Below are 16049 nucleotides of genomic sequence, written 5' to 3'. Positions count from 1 at the left end.
GAGGCCAAGGCAGGCAGATCACGAGGTCAAGAGATCCAGACCATCCTGGCCAACATGGTGAAACCCCATCTCTACTAAAAATACAAAAATTAGCTAGGTGTGGTGGTGCACACCTGTAGTCCCAGCTACTTGGGAGGCTGAGGCAGGAGAATCGTTTGAACCCAGGAAGCGGAGGTTGCAGTGAGCCGAGATTGTGCCACTTCACTCCAGCCTGGCGACAGAGCAAGAATCTGTCTCAAAAAAAAAAAAAAAAAAAATTAGATTAACCCTCCAGACTAAGCCAGAGATTCTCTGTCTTCTTCCATTTTACTATATATGTGTAAATAAAGTAATTTGCATGTGTTCCCCAGCAAGCTTAAGAAGATATCTAATATGGTTTGTTTCTGTGTGCCCACCAGCTCTCATGTTGAATTGTAATCCCCAATGCTGCAGATGAGGCCTGGTGAGAGGTGATTGGGGATGGATACATGGGGACATTGGGGACGGATTCCTCATGAATGGTTTAGCTCCATCCCCTTGGTGCTTTCCTCAAAACAGTGAGTTCTCATCATTTAAAAGTGTGTGGCACCTCCCACATCTCTCTCTTGCGCTTGTTCTAGTCATGTGACATGTCTGCTCCCCATCCACCTTGCACCATGATTGTAAGTTTCCTGAGGGCTCCCCAGAAGCCAAGTAGATGCCAGCATCATGCTTCCTGTACAGCATGCAGAACTGTGAGCCAATTAAACCTCTTTTCATTATAAATTACCCAGCCTCAGCTATTTCTTTATAGCAGCATGAGAATGGACCAACCCAGTATCCAATACCTGCTTTCAATATTCCAAACATTTTAAGGCCCTTCATTTTCTGTAAAAAGCAAATGAATTTAATTGTGCTACTTTCTAGCATTGACAGCTTTGGGGCTTTGTGTAACAGAAATCAAAGCAATTAGTTATTTCATTAATTTGATGGTGGAAAATTTATCAAAAATATCACCTGTCTTTGTGTACACTAGTGAATTGACTGAAGTTTTTTCTCTTTTAATTTGTTTAGGGTCATATAAATGACACATCAAACATAACTAAATAATCCAGCTTCCTGAAAATGCATCTCTATAAATCCTCTAAAATTTGTTTAGTTTTTAAAAAATCTTTAGCACTTTAAAAAAGCTAATTAGCCAGGCACAGTGGCTTAAACTTGTAATCCCAGCACTTTGGAAGGCCAAGGCAGGTGTGTCACTTGAGCTCAGGAATTCAAGACCAGTCTGGGCAACATGGCAAAACCCCATCTCTACAAAAAATTACAAAAATTAGTCGTGCATGGTGGCATGAGGCTGTAGCCCCAGCTACCTGGGAGGCTGAGGTGAGAGGATTGCTTGAGCCCAGGAGGCGGAGGTTGCAGTGAGCCAAGATCATGCCACTGCACTCCAGCCTGGGCAACAGAGCCAGACTTCATCTCAAAAACAAACAAACAAACAAACAAACAAATAATCAAAAAGTGAACTCCTTACTAAGGACAATGCAAAGAATAAACTAAGTTATGTGTAAGGTCAATGATGCCTCATGCTTGCACACTGCCTTAATATATTTTCTCTTTGCCATGCAAAGAGTCTGTGTCTTGGGAAACAGAAACTAAACCTAATGCGTTATTACTCTGGCTGCCACTTCGTTCAGGATTTAGAGACAGCCCATTGATAGACAATCACACAACTGTGAGGTTTTTCACAGATATATTATGATTTATGTATCCTGCATAAGGGAAGAATGTTACATTCTGATGATGAAGACACTACCCGCCTGAAATCTAACCCTGTCTTGTTCTCTAACCTGTAACAAAACCTTGCACCTGTCTTTTAAAATTCAGGGCACAATATTTTCTCCATTGTATAAGAATATTTTGAAAGCTGATTTTTTAAAATATAGAGCATTTTGAAAGAAAGTGATCTTTATACTGATAAACCTCTGAGACATTTAATGGCCAATATCAGTTTATCAATTCTGCTCTCCATGACGTTAAAATGCACCCTAACCTCTTCTTCATTGATATAAGCGTTTTCTACTAAACAAATTTGATGACAATGTAGCAGGTTACCCAATATGAAAGACCACAGGATTAAACTACACACCTATCAGCAAAATTTTAAAACAAAAAAAATAAAAACTAGAAGCTGACTAAAATAACTAAATTGAAAATTCACTAGAGAAGTTCAAAAGCAGACCTGACCAGGCATAATAAAGAATCACCAAGCTTGAAGACAAATCACTTGAAATTGCTGAGTCTGAGAAACAGAAAGAAAAAAGAATGACGAAAGGGAACAGAGCCAAAAGGACTTATGGGACACCATCAAGAGGACGAGTATGAAAGTTCAGAAGGAGAAAAGAGAGAGAGAAAAGCAGAAATCATTTGGAGAAGCAATGGCTAGAAACTTCCCAAATTTGAGAAAAGACATGTAGTTACAAAGAATCTCTGCAAATTCCAAGTAGGATAAACCCAAAAAGACCCACACTCAGATACATTATAATCAAACTTTAGATACTAAAGAGAAAGAGACAGTCTTGAAAGCAGCAAAAGAAAAGTGATTGATCACATATAAGAGGTCCTCAATAAAATTATTGGTGGATTTCTCAAGAGTAACCTTGCAAGCCAGAAGGTAGTGGTGCAATATATTTAAAGTGCCGGGGTGGAGGGGGGAATCATCAACTAAAAATTCTATATTTGGCAAAGCTGTCCTCCAAAAGTGAGGGAAAAACCAAGACATGTTAAGATAAACAAAAAGCTGAGGTCATTCATTGCCACTAGACCTGCCCTACAAGAAATGCCAAAGGGAATCCTTCAAATTGAAATGAAAGGATGCTAGACAGTAAATCAAAGCCATCTGAAAATATAAAATTCTCTGGTAAAAGTAAATACATGAAGTAAATACATATAAGAAACAGTATTATTTTAATTTTGGCTGTAATTTCACTTTTTATTTTCTATAGGATTTAGAAACAAATTCATAAAAATAATTGTAAATGATAATGGGTACATAATACATAAAGATGTAATTGATGACATTGATAAGATAAAGTTGATGAACTGAACTATAAGAGAATAGAGATTTTATATACAATTGAAGTTAAGTTGGTTTTAATTTAAAATACATTGTTATAACTTTAGAATGTTACAAGTAGTCTTCATGGTAACCACACATAAAATATCTATAGAATATACACAAAAGAGGCAGGGTGTGATGGCTTATGCCTGTAATCCCAGCACTTTGGGAGGCTGAGATGGGTGGATTATGAGGTGAGGAGTTCAAGACCAGCCTAGCCAAGATGTTGAAACCCTGTCTCTACTAAAAATACAAAAATTAGCTGGGCATGGTGGCAGGTGCATGTAATCCTAGCTACTCAGGAGACTGAGGCAGGAGAATCGCTTGAATCCGGGCAGCAGAGGTTGCGAGCTGAGATCACACCACTGCACTCTAGCCTGTGCTACAGAGTGAGACTCCATTTCAAAAATAAATAAATAAATAAATAAATAAATAAATAAATAAATAAAATTTTAAAAAAGAATATACACAAAAGAAAATGAGAAGGGAATGAAAATGAGTCATTACAAAAAACACTAAGGAAGGCAGGAAATGAGGGGGAAAAAAGCTGTTAGACATGCGGAAAACAATTACTAAAGTGGCAAATGTAAGTCCTTTCATGTGAGTAATTACTTTAAATGTAAATGGATTAAAATCCTCAATCAAAAGACATAAATTAACAGAATGGAGTAAATAAATAAAAAAAAACAGGACTCAACTATCAACTCCCTATAGGAGACTCACTTTAGATCTAAAGACATGTACAGGTTAAAAGTAAAAGGATGAAAAAGACATTCCATACAAATAGTAACCAAGAAAGATCAGGAGTGGCTATACTGGGATCAGAACAATGTTGACTTTTAGTCAAACACTGTTACAAGAGACAATGAAGGACATCATATAATGATAAAGAGTGATTTCACCAAAATACATAACAATTATAAACATGTATGCACCAAACATCAGAACTCCAAAATATATGAATGAAATATTGACAGCTTAAAGGAAGAAATAGATCTACAATAACAGTAGGAGACTTTGCTACCCTACTTTCAATAATAAATACACCAGCCAGATAGAAAATCAGTAAGGAAATACAAACATTTAAAGGCGCTGAAAATATTTTACCTCAAAATATGCCGTTTGTATTTTGAGAAGGCTCTACACAGGGCCTGCAAACACAAGAACAGCCCTGCAAAGCTGTCTATTGAGGGGAAAGGTTACATCTGTAGAGGAAATAAAATGAAGTAAATAACAGATGCAAATAAGCTTTCTCTGAGACGCTCCCCCCTTATCCAGATCTAGAAAAGATTAACTGAGAGTTTTAAACCTTTAAAGGTCTAACTGATAAGCAAATACCAAGGCTACCATTCATTCTTTCTGAGTGCTGATCCCTGTGACGTTTCATCTCCTTAATAAGATTACCTTTGCCCCATGCCTTTCGTCCTCTTTTCTCCCTCCCATAACCTGGCTTGGCACCATAACGTGTTTTGCCATCTTCCTCCAAGCCCCCATTCTTTCCGTAACCTCAAGAAGGTTTAAAAGCATCAACCATCTGGTCATTTCTTTGAGGTTTTCCTATTTTGTATGACTTCCATGCCCAAATGCACATTAATATATTTGTATGCTTTTTTCTGTTACTCTATTATCAGTTTGTTTTAAAGGCTCAAGTTAGCCCTTCATAGGAAAAATTTAAACTTCCCTTAACTTGAATAACACTATGCACCAACTAGACCTAAAATATACAGAGCACTCCACCCCACACAGCAAAATACACATTTTTCTCAGGTGCACATGGGGAATTCTTCAGGATACACCATGTGCTAGAGCATAAATATGTCTTAATAAATTATAAAAGATTGAAATCATACAAACTATCTTTTCCAATACAATACAATGACACTACAAATCAACAGCAGAAGGAAAACTGAAAAATTCACAAATCTGTGGAAATTAAACAACATACTCTTAAACAAGCAATGAGTCAAAGAATAAACCACAAGTGAAATTAGGAAATATCTTGAAATAAATAAAAATGAAAACACAACATATCAAAATTGATGAGCTAGGGCAAAAGCAATAATAAGAGGGAAGTTATAGCTATAAATGCTTACACTAAAAAAGAAGATCTCAAATCAACAATCTCATTAAACCCAAAGCCTACATTACCAAGTAAATAATGAAGATTAGAGCAGAGATAAATAAAATAGGGGACAGAAAAACAATAGAGGTAATTAACAAAACCAAGAGTTTGTTCTTTGAAAAGATCAACAAAATTGACAAAGGTTTAGCTATATTGGCTAAAAGTAAGAGAGAAGTATCAAATAACTAAAATAAGAAACAGAAAAGGAGACACTAATTCAATTTTACAGAAATAAAAAGAATTATAAGTGTACTATAAATAATTGTATACCAACAAACTGGAAAACCTAGATGAAGTGGAAAAATTTCTAGAAACACACAGTCCCTCTCCCCGACTACAAATCTCATTGCACTGGTCCCGATACTTATTGTGATGGTCCTGAATGAAGTATTTTTTACCATGCTTTAGCAAGTATCATTAAATTTTTTTTATTTAACAAGGCAAAAAACATATACACTAAAAATATAAAACGTTGATGAAAAATAAAAGAAAGTATAAATAAGTGAAAAGACAACCTATATTATGGAAGTCATAATATTTTAAGATGTCTATACTACTCAAAGCAACTTATAAATTTAATGCAATCTCTGTCAAAATCCCAATGATGTTTTATGCAAAAACAGAAATTTGCATTTTAAAATTCATATGGAATCTCAAGAAACCTTGAATGACAGTCAAAGCAGTCTTTAAAAGGAAGAACAAAATTAGAAGTCTCACACTTCCTGATTTCAAAACCTACTACAAAGTTACAAAAATCCTAACAGTGTGGTACTGGAGTAAAGACAGACATATAGACCAATAGAACAGAACAAAGAGCCCAGAAAAATAACTCCCACATACATGGTTCAGTTATGTTTAACAACGGTGCCAAGTCCATTTAATGGGGAAAAGACAATCTTTTCAACAAATAGTGCCAGGAAAACAGATAACCAGATGTAAAGAATGAAATTGGATGTTTACTTTATACTATCTCCAAAAATTAACTCAAAATAAATTAAATACCTAAACATGACAGCTAAAATAATCAATATTTACAGAGCATTCTGCAAAGAAAAGACAAAAGTTTTAGAGAATGTGACTATAAAGAAGTCATATGTGGGAGTTTGAGGGTTTATAAAACAGTTTTCATATGATTGTGGTGATAGTTATATGAATGTATACATGTGTTAAAATATATAGAACTATATACACCAAAAAACAAGTCAATAAAATTTTTTTTCAGTAACATAGATCCCCATGTTTCATCTATGTCCATCTTATCCATTTTCTCCTAGTCATAGAATCCATATCTAAGCCCTCTCCATTGGCCACTGGAGTGATACTTGCACTTTTCCAGGCTAATAACCAACTTCACATGTTAGGCAAACACTCAACAACATCTTTAAGCAACTGAAGAAAGTTAATGTGAATTACATGTGTGAAAAGGCATTCTACTTTTGGTCTCTCCTAGCTCTATCATTGATCTCCCCTTAGCTTCAGGAGAAGTATGAAGCCAGTAAATATTAACCACCAAACATAGGCCAGAAGCTCCATGTACCAGACTATGTCTCTTGTCAGCTCCTTCTGAGAAATAATCAGACCTACATTTAATGTACTTGTAACAATAGCAAAGTGCCTCCGGGATATGATGTGAAAAGTATAAGTCAGAAATCATTTTTGCTTTATTTATTATGCTGTCATTTACTGTCATGTGGTAAAGGCCAAAGAATCTAATTCCCTTTGCTACTGCGATTATAGCAGCTTGCCTTTTTTATGCAGATTTCATGTTTAAACAATGCTTACCTGGGCTCTCCTTGTAACCCAATGTTGCTGATCTGGTCTTCCCACTGTCAATACAATCTGAGTTCTCCCATGGGGAAAAGTGAATTCAACCCAAGTCACCTTGCTTTTACCTTGTCATCTTTTTTGGGTGTCTTCCTAAGATAAAATTGGAATATAGAATATATCTTATATGAATATGTTTGCATCTATGTCTTTCACTATATGTATTTTAAACATACTTATGTTATTAGATGTTGACAATGCGGTACCAGGCCATACAGACTCAAGAGAAAAAAATCAATAATAGTGATCCTGTATTTAAAATGTTCATATTCTCTTCATCATAATTTTTTGCATAAATTTTAATTTTTTAAAATATTGTCCTGAAATATTCTCTTAATTACCGAGGTTTTTGGCAACTCCTTAAATTTTGCAGCTGAGGCAAGTGCCTTACTCATCTCACCCTAGCCCTGGATGACAGTACCAAAAATGTAAATGAAAAGTAATGGAATTTCCTTAAGAAACAATTCAGAAGACTGAGAAATATGCCTTATTGATTTGGCCATTCAGAATTGGGTTTTACCAACTGTATTAGGTTCCTAGGGTCACTGTAAGAATATACCATAAATTGGGTGGCTTAAAACAACAAAGCTTATTGTTTCACAGCTCTGGAAGGGTCTGAGATCAAGGTGTCAGCAAGGCCATGCTGTCTCTGAGGGCCCTAGGGAAGACTTCTTGTCTCTTTCCAGCTTGTATTGGTGGCTGTCAATCTCTGGAGCTCCCTGACTTGCAGTTGTATCCTTCCACTCTCTGCCTCTTCTACCTCTGTCACATCATCTTGTTTTTTGTTTTTGTTTTTGTTTTTTTTTCTGGAGACAGAGTCTCACTCTATCCCCCAGGCTGGAGTGACGTGACACGATCTCGGCTAACTGCAACTTCCACCTCCTGGGTTCAAGTGATTCTCCTGTCTTGGTCCCCCGAGTAACCAGGACTACAGGTGCGCACCACCACACCCAGCTAATTTTTGTATTTTTAGTAGAGACAGGGTTTCACCATATTGGCCAGGCTAGTCTCGAACTCCTGACCTCAGGTGATCCACCCACCTCGGCCTCCCAACGTGCTGGGATAACAGGCGTGAGCCACCGCGCCTGGCCACATCATCTTCTAAAGACACCAGGCACACTGGATAGAGATTCTACTCTACTTCAGTAGAAGCTCTTCCTATTAGGTTAATAATAGTTTTTGCCATTATTTTTAATGGCAAAAACCTCAATTATATTTGCACAAACCTAATAATTAAATCTGTAGCAACCCTATTTCCAAATAAGGTTACATCCTGAGGTACTAGGAGTTAGGACTTAAACATATACTCGTAGAGGACACCATACAACCCATAACACCAACCAAAACAGTTGATGATTTGATGATTCAAGTTGCTTGTGTGAGATTTGTGTGGGGCGTGACTTTACATTGGTAACAAATAAACTAGCTGCACTCTGCCCTTTCAAATGACCAGTGTCCTCCCTTTAACCTCCCTCCTATCCACTTGATTCTTCTTCTCCTCTGTGCCTGCTTGCTGCCTGCTACCTACCTGCCTATCCTCTTCCACTCTGTTCTTACCCACAGCACAGCTACTAATCTCCTGTCTCTTCCCAGTTCCATGTTGCTTGCCACCCACATCCAATTGTCCCCCATGGGTAAAGATCTGGAGGCTAAATATCCATTGTTCTTCAACCAGCTCCTTCCAGTCCTCATTCAATTAATCTGAGACTCCTACTCAACTCATCTGCCTACGCCTTCTAAAGCCTGGTCCTGGACCTCATGTGAGGTGATTCCCATACACCATAGTCATTTCCTAATGGCTATTTCCCTCAATGCATGAGAAAAGTCTCCAAAGCCCCTACTCTGAGCTACTATCAGACTCAGGATTCCATTGTGTAGAGGGGGACCAGAGCAGAGAGACGGTGGACACAGAAAAGGCAGCATTTGTCTCTCACCTCCACACGTTGGCATTCTATTCTTCTTGGGCAGCCACCACCTTAGAGCAGTAAACCATTTGTTTAATCACTTTGCTTTTCTCTGACTGCTAGTAATGAAATGCTGCACTCCCTGAAATAATTTCCTGACTATTTGCTAAGATTCATCTCTGACATTTCATTAAATATGATCATTTAACTGTACAAGTACAAATGCATTTTTAATTTAGCTTACTGCAGATATTACAGATGTGGGGAAATGAATTCCTATTGCTCTAGGACAAATATATCATTCACATATGCATGCCACAAAAGAACAAATTATTAAAAATTACTGAAACTTCCATGAAGATTTATATTTAACTTTTTCATTTTCAATCTCTATGTCATTGTGAAAACACATAGCATGTCACTTTGTCAGCCATGATTCTATGAAGAATGTGTGGGTGGGTCCACAAGGATCTTGATCAATAGCCTCCATCTCTGTCGTTGACACTCGGTGTGGAACTAAAACAGATGGAAATTGAGTTTCAAATGTGAAGTTAGGAGGTTAGCAGTCTTATCACTATGCAGTAGGCTATTTGCCTTCTCTACAAAAGAAGACAGCAATAGGAAGTGTATCTTCTATCCCATGTACTATAAATCCAACTGTAATTTATGCTAAAGTTTCATTTTATAGAAAAGTACACAAAGTGTAAGTTAACGTTCTTGAATGTCTTCTTGGTACATAATTGCCATTGGATTCAAAACTGACTGATGAAAAGACAAGGTTGGCTTCCAGCCTTGAGCTATGAAATCCAGAACTTACAAGTCATAAGCTGACAATTACAGACGGTCCCTGATTTATGGTGGTTTGACTCAGGATTTTTCGACTTTACCGTGGTGCAAAAGCAATAAGATTTTTCAGCAGAAACCATACTTCAAATTTTAAATTTTGGTCTTTTCCCTGGCTAGTGACATGCAATACGATACTCCCTCATACTGATGTTCTGAATATATTTAAGGTAGGATAGCCTGAGCTACGACGTTCAATAGGTTAGGTGTATTAACTGCATTTTCTACTTTCAATATTTTCAACTTAAAATGGGTTTGCCAGGACATAACCTCATCATAAATCAAAGAGAATCTGTATTAGCACATAGCATGTCAAGTATTACCACAAAATGTACTTTTATTGCTGTGGAAAGAAATAATTTTATTTTTGAAAAATCTTTAAGGCATGTTTTAGGCAGAGGACCAAAACAAAATAATAGGAGCAATCATCTGAAGTAATTACCTGGAATGAAATTCATTCCAAATGTGGAAATAAGCAGCTCATCATTTCTAGATATCAAAAAGTTAAAAGAACTCAAATATCCTTCAAACATAAGACACTAATCAAATAAAAATAAAGAATAAACAGCAGTAAGAAGTAAGTTTTCCTCTCATCCTACTCTTTTGTGTGTTTTAGGTCCGCATTTTGACTAGGAATTCAAAGTAAAAGATTTTATCCGCATACCCAGATTACTCATGTACAGGCAAGTTCTCTGTGTAGTTTCCAAGTCATTTATTAATTTCAAGGTTTTAAACTTGGAAGGGATCTTTGAGATCACATGGATTATTTTACAAATAAGAAAAATGGTCTGGGTGTGGTGGCTGATGCCTTTAATCCCAACACTTTGGGAGGCCAAGGCAGGTGGATCACTTGAGCCCAGGAGTTTGAGACCAGCCTGGGCAACATGGTGAAACTCTGTCTCTACACAAAAAGGAAAAAAAAAAATGGTAGTTTGTTCCTGTGATACTAGCTACTCCAGAGGCTGAGGTGGGAGGATTGCTTGAGCCCAAAATGCGGAGGCTGCAGTGAACCAAGATCACACCACTGCACTCTATCACAGAGTGAACCCTGTCTCAAAAAAAGAAAAGAAAAACTGAAGCTCAAATAATTTGCATGAGCACACAACACATCGGAAGCCAAACCCAAACCAAAAGCCAGGCTACCTGATTCCTGGTCAGCAAGTGATCCTCAAGGAATTCCTACAGGCCATAAAGGCAGGGGGTATAAGCACCACTTTGCATATGAGGATTTCATACTCTACAACCAAAGGGCCAGCAAGCAGCTGAGCAATTAGCCATTATCTGAGTGACGTGCAGCTTACCTGCCCATGACAGGGAAGATTAGAAGGGTGAAGAGACAGCAGGGCATTACAGGAATTTTACTCATCAGCTTTTCAAAAAAAATACCTAACCTCACAGATCTACTGGCTTCCAGTTTCGAACTCAGTCAAAATCTATCATGGTTACTTTTATGTGTCAACTTGACTGGGCCACATGGTGCCAAGATATTTGGTCAAACATTGTTCAGGATGTTTCTGTGAGGGTCTTTCTAGATGAGATTAACATTTGAATCAGGAGACTGAGAAAAGTAGACTGCCCTCCCAAATGTGGGTGGACCTCATTCAATCAGTCAAAGGCCTCAATAGATCAAAAAGGCTGAGGTCCCTCAGGTAAGAGAGAATTCCTGCTACCTGACTGCCTTCAAACTGGTACATCAGTTTTTTCCTGCCTATAGACTCAAACTGAGACTGCATGTCTTTCTCAGGCCTTCGGACGCAGACTGGCACTGTACCATCAGCTCTCCTGGTCTCCAGCATGACAACTGCACATCTTAGGACTTAGGGTCTTGTCAGCCTTCATCATCACATAAGCATTTTTCTTTCACACACACACACACACACACACACACACACACACACACACACACACCCTACTGGCTCTGTTTCTCTGAAAAATCCCGAATACAATGTCCCTGGTGTCTTTATATTTCACACCATCTATAATTGCTTTTTAAAATTTCAATTTTCTGTTCATGAGAAATGTTAGCTCAGGCAAACATTGTAGAAATACAAAACCCAAAAGAGTTTGCAGAAATACAAAACCCTGCATGCCAGAGCTACTGGATTACAGTTTGAAAATAGATGCCACATCAATATCACACAGAGACATTCTTGAACTGTTTGACAATGAAAAGGCTGTCATTCTCCAGGCCAGTTTGGTGTGAAGCTGACTGACCCGATCATCTTGATTTTTCCCTTCGGAGGAGGTTTTGAAATATCACACAGAGTAATCACACCACTTGCAAGATTACTGGCACTGCTTCCGTCATTCACACTTGATTTGGATTTCCTTCCTACTAATGAACCAGGAGAGTCTTTCTCCCCCACCAGACCTTTAAGGGGGATGTTTCCAGGTACAGTGAATTGGTGAGAGGCAGTTGTACCTAAGTTTTCTTAGTTTTGAGTGGTAGCATAGGATCATTTTGCTAATTGATGAACCTATTAGGCCAGCCAGTAAGAGCATTAATCCATGTGCCTGCGCAACACCTCTATTTACAAGTATTATCATTCTGCTCCTGTGAGAAGTGATGGCAGTGAATAAGGCTGTGTGCCTGGGGGGGACTTTGACCGCTCATCAGCAATGAGAGGGAACGCACCCATTTCAAAGTGAGAAGGTTGAAGTGAGGTTATCATTGACCTAGATTTTTTTCCTTCAACCACAGAAGCAAACATCTCATTTTTCAAAACCTGCTAATTCAAATAGACTTTGAATACAAGTGTCAAAATATTAAGAGAATAATTCTGCCTCTTCAAGACTTCACCAGCAGCTGGATCAAGAATAGAAGTGAACAACTCTGCTACCATAAGCGTTTTTAAATCTTTTTAGTATGTGAGTTTGCCATTCAGTACAGCATTCAGACATATAACAGTAAGGTTTTGCACTGCGTCTTTAATTTAAGATGTCTGGCAGCAGTTTCTTTTGTCTTCTTCAAGAATAATTGCATTGCTTCAGTTACTTCTAGGGTACTGGAAGAAATTGAACACCCTGATTGCTCAAATAAATATTTTCCTTTTTATCATGGGTGGCAAAGAAGGAGCAGCTGTATTCTGACTGAGGTGTGAAAAGCACAGATGACTCAACCACCTGAAATGAGACACTGGCTTGGCTTCCTACAGCAATACTTCAAGGAGAAGTATGGAAGGCATAGCTTGACTGCATTTCCATCCTCTCCTCCTAGTTTTTTTAAATGCTGATATAGTTCAGATGTTTGTCCCCTCCAAATCTCATGTTGAAATGTGACCCTAATGTTGGAAGTGGGGCCTGGTGAGTGGCATTTGGGTCGTGGGGGAGGATCCCTCATGAATGGCTTGGTGCCATCCCTGCAGCAAAGAATGAGTTTCTGGCCAGGCGCAGTGGCTCACGCCTGTAATCCCAACATTTTGGGAGGCTGAGGCGGGTGGATCACCTGAGGTCGGGAGTTCGAGACCAGCCTGACCAACATGGAGAAACCCCATCTCTACTAAAAAATACAAAATTAGTCAGGCGTAGTGGCACATGCCTGTAATCCCAGCTACTCAGGAGACTGAGGCAGGAGAATCACTTGAACCTGGGAGGCGGAGGTTGCGGTGAGCCAAGATTGCGCCATTGCTCTCCAGCCTGGACAACAAGAGTGAAATGCCATCAAAAAAAAGAATGAGTTTCTGCTCCATTCGTTTCTGAGAGTTCATGAACGATAGTTCATGGTCGATAGAGTCTGGCATGCCTCCTCCTCTCTCTCTTGCTCCCCCTCTCACCACGTGTCATGCCTGCTCCCCCTTCACCTTCCCCTATGGTTAAAAGCTCCCTGAGGCCCTCAGCAGAAGCAGGTGCTGGCACCATGCTTTCTGTATGATCTGCGGAACCCTGGGCCAAATAAACCTCTTTTGTTAATAAATTGCCCAGCTTCAGGTATTCCTTTATAGCAATGCAACATGGACTAACACAAGTACCAACCAAAGCTTTAGAAAGGATGCCAGCGTGACCCATTAGCCAGCCGAGTGCAGCAACGAACAGCAAGCTTCATGTGAAAGGAATGCCTGCAGTTTCTCAACCTGTATGAAGTTTGGTCCAGAACTGCCACATTGACCCAGTTGCATCCCAGTCCGTATCTTGACTGTTACAGATCTGTGCTCATTTGTCAATAGCCCCTCTGGTTCCCATCTCTCCCCAACAAGCTTGATGTTCGAAATGGCTACCTCTCCAGATCTGTGAATTCTGATCTCTCTCCCGCTATGGTGTGCCAGATCCATGAACTGGATCTGAGACTGATAATGACCTTGCTGTTTGGAAGCAACTTCTCAACCTGAGTCCTATGCCTGCAGGTAGTTCCTATTAGAAATGAGTCACCCATTGGATAGCAGGCATGAGTGGTCACACATGGAAGGCAGAGTACTACTAGAAGGGGGAAAGTGAGCTTCCCATCCAAGCATAAATCCCCATAAGGTTTCCCCACCTTAAGCTACCTGTAACCAACCTGGAAAATGTACATCAGCAAAGGTCATCTCCATAGGCCTAGCCAGACTCTTTGGTACTCCTTTTCATCCTTTGAAGCTCTGCTTCTCCCATCCCTCCGACAGGCACCAACACTCTCATTACCTTTCTGTCACCTTCTGCTTTCAAGAAAGGATGTAGTGTAAGTTTTTCACACCCCAGAGGGAGACCAGGCTGTGCTGCCTCTGGTTATGCTGCCTCTGGTAATAATCAAACAGTTACTTGGTGCCCATCACATGGAAGGCCCTGCTTAATGAAAGAAGCAACATGGTAGAGAACTGAGAGCACCAGGGTGAGAGTCTAGAGACCTGAACACAGGCTCAGCTGCACTAAGGCGCTCTGTGACTGCCTGCAGGGACTCCAGTTTCCTCACCGTTGAAACAATAGCACTGGGCTAGGTCATGTTGAAGAGATCTATTATTCTAGGCACCTGTGGACTTAAATTTGCACAGTACGTTATACTTTTCAACATATTTTCATTCATTCATTCATTCAACATGTATTATCTCATGCTTCGTGTCAAAACAGCCTGTGAAGTGGATCAGGAAGATAGTATTACTATCCCCCACATTATAAATGGGGACTCTGAAGCTCAGTGAGATTACATGACTTCTACCAGCTCACATCTGTCTGAAAAGACATAATGTGTGGTTAGGTAGACAGAACTCATGCACAAAACGAAAAATAATAATAAAAGGTAATATCTGTTTTGTAAGGCAGTAAATACTATGGAATTCAGAGGGACCACCCCACCCTCCCAAGCCCCAAATAACACTTGAGACAACTTTAGTTGGAAAAAAATACTTCCCAGTGGCAACATATGTCCGACAAGGATGGGAAAGCAGGTTGGTGCTCCAAAAAGCTACCTGTGGCAAGAAGGACAAAAGGAACAATGGCTCTCATGAGTGGTTACCATTTTCCTGGATCCATCCTGGCAGAGGATATTGCTTTGATTCTGCTTGGAAATGTGTTGATTTGGAAATGATAACAAGTAACTATTAAATGCTATTTCTGGGCCACAAATAAGAGGAGTTCCCACAGAGTTCTAGACTGAGTTTGTACTTATAATGAATAGAAATCAGGGGGAGAGAAAATTTTCACTGACCCAGATTGAGTCACATACTTTGTCATATATCAAGGGTATTTCCGATCACAAGGAGATGCTATCCCAATCTTATCATGACTGCTGTTCAGCCTTAGCCAAAGAAAATAATCTCACTTTTATAAAAATTACCAAGATACCTAATTTTACTTGGTGGTAATATGGCTGAAATGCCCTAGCACACAAGACTTTGATTTCCCTTTTCTAAAGTAATTCATAATATAATGTCCCACCTCTGCCCTAATTCTCCCTCTGAGAAATTAAAGGAGGGGGTAAAAACATTCTCCTGGATGACATACATAGCATTTGTGGTTTTCCTTCACTTCTCACACTTAAAAAAATAAAATGTTATACATAAAGGCAATGTTTCAATTATTTTTACAATCCAAGCTCTTGTTTGTTTTTTACTCAAAATGTAATGTGTTACTTTTAATGCATGTTTAAATTTACTTGCCTTAAATTGCATGGCTCAAAGAGGTAGAACTGTGGACATATGATTCCATTGTTATGGCATTTCTAGTGCTACTCGCATACACACAAGTACCTAATGGAGGTGAAAACAAAAATTAATGCCAGTGAAGATGATGATGATGATAATAATGATGATGATAAGGCTCATAATGATTAACAATAAAGTCTACCTCATCAAAAACTTCTGCACCAGATATAAGC

The 16049-nt window shown here is 38.9% G+C and overlaps 1 long non-coding RNA gene across 1 annotated transcript in view; it reads right to left on the bottom strand.

Annotated features, from left to right (window-relative positions):
- Window positions 1-9267: 9267 nt before the first annotated feature.
- LOC107975046 (uncharacterized) overlaps window positions 9268-16049 on the bottom strand; it is a 50462-nt gene continuing 43680 nt past the window's right edge. The window contains exons 2-3 of the long non-coding RNA XR_010157543.1: window positions 15832-15921; window positions 9268-9439 (exon numbers count right to left, since the gene is read on the bottom strand). This is a non-coding gene — a long non-coding RNA (uncharacterized LOC107975046). The remainder of the gene's footprint in view (window positions 9440-15831; window positions 15922-16049) is intronic.

Source organism: Pan troglodytes, chromosome 5 (genome assembly GCF_028858775.2).
Source record: "Pan troglodytes isolate AG18354 chromosome 5, NHGRI_mPanTro3-v2.0_pri, whole genome shotgun sequence".
Classification (NCBI taxonomy): domain Eukaryota; kingdom Metazoa; phylum Chordata; class Mammalia; order Primates; family Hominidae; genus Pan; species Pan troglodytes.
The sequence above is the reverse complement of the archived record's forward strand: the minus strand, read 5'-3'. Positions and strand labels throughout refer to the sequence as shown.